The following is a 3,098-nucleotide window of genomic DNA, read 5'->3' on the forward strand; positions in this document are numbered from 1 at the left end:
AGTGGGGGGCGCTATGGGGGACTTTTGGGATAGCATTGGAAATGTAATTGAGGAAAATATGTAATAAAAACATTAAAAATTTAAAAAAAATAAAAAAAATAAAAAGCCTCTGTACTACTAAAAAAAAAAAAAAGAAAAAAAAGAAAAATATGAGCCAAGTCCTAACTAGCACCACTGCACCAGATAGCCCCTCGTCCCAAATCTTGAACAACCAGGAGGAGACAGTCACTAAACATCATGTCTTGCCTGGATAAAATCTTTGGACTGGCAATATTAGGAGAAACACAGTTGTGAGAACCATTTATTAAATCTTTGAGTTTTTGTTTTGTTTTATGTGACAAGATCTCACATGGTGAATTCAGGCTGTTCTAAAACTTGTTATGTGGCTGAGGCTGACCTTGAACTCCTAACCTACTTGCCTCTATCCCCTAATTCCTGGGATTACAGTCATATGCTATGATCTCTACCCTTGGTTAAATCTGATATAAAGGGCCCTTAACTCCTCATGAGCAGTGGCAGCATACGTTTTTATGGTAGAAGTTGGTGACAAATCTCAGAACACACTTCTGTCTCCACAATATTTCTATGACTCAAAATACCCTAAATTTAGAATCTTATTGTTTAAAAAATGGGGTACAGAGCTAAACAAAGAATTCTCAACTGAAGAATACCGAATGGCTGAGAAGCACCTAAAAAAATGTTCAACATCCTTAGTCATCAGGGAAATGCAAATCAAAACAACCCTAAGACTCCACCTCACACCAGTCAGAATGGCTAAGATCAAAAATGCAGGTGACAGCAGATGCTGGCGAGGATGTGGAGAAAAAGAAACACTCCTCCATTGCTGGTGGGATTGCAAGCTGGTACAACCAGTCTGGAAATCAGTCTGGTGGTTCCTCAGAAAACTGGACATACCTGAGGACCCAGCTATACCACTCCTGGGCATGTACCCAGAAGATGCTCCAACTTGTAATAAGGACACATGTTCCACTATGTTCATAGCAGCCTTATTTATAATAGCCAGAAGCTGGAAAGAACCCAGCTGTCACTCAACAGAGGAATGGATACAGAAAATGTGGTACATTTACAAAATGGAGTACTACTCAGCAATTAAAAACAATGAATTTATGAAATTCTTAGGCAAATGGATGGATCTGGAGTATATCATCCTGAGTGAGGTAACTAGTCACAAAAGAACACACATGCTATGCACTCACTGATAAGTGGAAATTAGTCCAGAAGCTCGAAATAACCCACGATACAATTCACAAACCACATGAAACGCAAGAAGAAGAAAGACCATAGTGTGGATACTTCTACCCATCTTAGAAGGGGGAACAAAACACCCATGGAAGGAGTTACAGAGACAAAGTGTGGAGTAGAGACTGAAGGAATGACCATCCAGAGATGGACTCACCTGGGGATCCATCCCATTTACAAACATCAAACCCAGACTATTGTGGAGGCCAACAAGTGCTTGCTGACAGGAGCCTGATATAGCTGTCTCCTGAGAGGCTCTGCCAGTGCCTGACAAATATAGAAGTGGATGCTCACAGCCATCCACTGAACTGAGCACAGGGTCCCTAATGAAGGAGCTAGAGAAAGGACCCAAGGAGCTGAAGGGGTTTGTGCCTCATAGGAGGAACAACAATATGAACTAACCAGTACCCCCAGAGCTCCTCGGGACTAAACCGCCAACCAAAGAGCACACATGGTGGGACTCATGGCTCCAGCTGCATATGCAGCAGAGGATGGCCTAGTCGGACATCAATGGGAAGAAAGGTCCTTGGTTCTATGAAGGCTGTATGCCCCGGTGTGGGAGAATGCCAGGGCCAGAAAGCGGGAGTGGGTGGGTTGGTGAGCAGGGGGATGGGGGAGGGGATAGGGTAAGGGTGTTTTTCGGAGGGGGAACCAGCAAAGGGGATAACATTTGAAATGTAAATAAAGAAAATACCTAATTTAAAACACACACACACACACACATTCCACGCCTGACAAGCAGGAAGGCCGGTGCTCTGACTGCCTGAGACGGGAGCACAACCCCCTAGCTGTCACCCATTCACTTCCTTCCCGAGCCACCTGACCCACTCACAACCTAGGCCTCAAGAGTGCATCAGGAAGGATAGGGTCATGGCTTTGCTGAGACACGTGACTACCGTTCCACGAGAGCAAGGCAGGCGTGGAACTGTTGGCAGCGTGCCTGGTAGGCCTCGTTCTGCCTCAGGGATCCCATGATTGGGTTTCAAAGCTCACTTCCAGAATGTCTTATGATTGATATTCTGTTCTTTCCTCCACGAGAGAAAGCAGTAACTGGAGGGACAGGGGAACACTTGCAAAGGCAATATTTAGACATTGGCTTTAATAAAGGCAGGAGGGAGGGCAAGACATTTCCTCCCTTGTTCTTGTTTGGAATGAATAGTTCTAAAATAACATGTTAAGAGACATAAAGATGTGATGACTACAGTTCTGGGTCAAGAGCTCTGTCTATCAGGTACATGGAAGGGGTGGGGAGGCAAGGCACCAGATTTTGCCAATGGGTTGGAAGGCCTGTAGTTTGCTTGCCAGGGGTGTCCAGGAAGCCTATGAGAGATTAAGCTGAGTCCAGTGCTGGGACTGTGGGGGACACAGCAACCAGAAGGATGGAGGAGGCAGAATGGGTCCTGGGATCAGAAACGCAGGGCGGGAGTTGGGGGCACTTTCAGGGGCCCGTGGGTATGAGACACTGCCAAGGAGATATGAAGAAAGTGAAGGGGCATAGTGTAACGGACACAACCCACGTTGCACCAACAGCCACAAGAGTAAACAGCACGTGGCCCCCGTGGATGGTGGGATATCATTTAGCCTCTTAAGAAAAAACAGCATGGCTGCGTGTTGATATGCTCAGTGAGACAAGCCAGTCAAAGAAAGAGGAATCCCTTGACCAGGCATGGTGGCGCACGCCTTTAACCCCAGCACTCAGGAGGCAGAGGCAGGTGGATTTCTGAGTTTGAGGCCAGCCTGGTCTACAGAGTGAGTTCCAGGACAGCCAGGCCTACACAGAGAAAGAAAAGAAAGAAAGAAAGAAAGAAAGAAAGAAAGAAAGAAAGAAAGAAAGAAAG

The sequence above is a fragment of the Mus caroli genome, chromosome 5 (assembly GCF_900094665.2).
Source record: "Mus caroli chromosome 5, CAROLI_EIJ_v1.1, whole genome shotgun sequence".
NCBI lineage: Eukaryota > Metazoa > Chordata > Mammalia > Rodentia > Muridae > Mus > Mus caroli.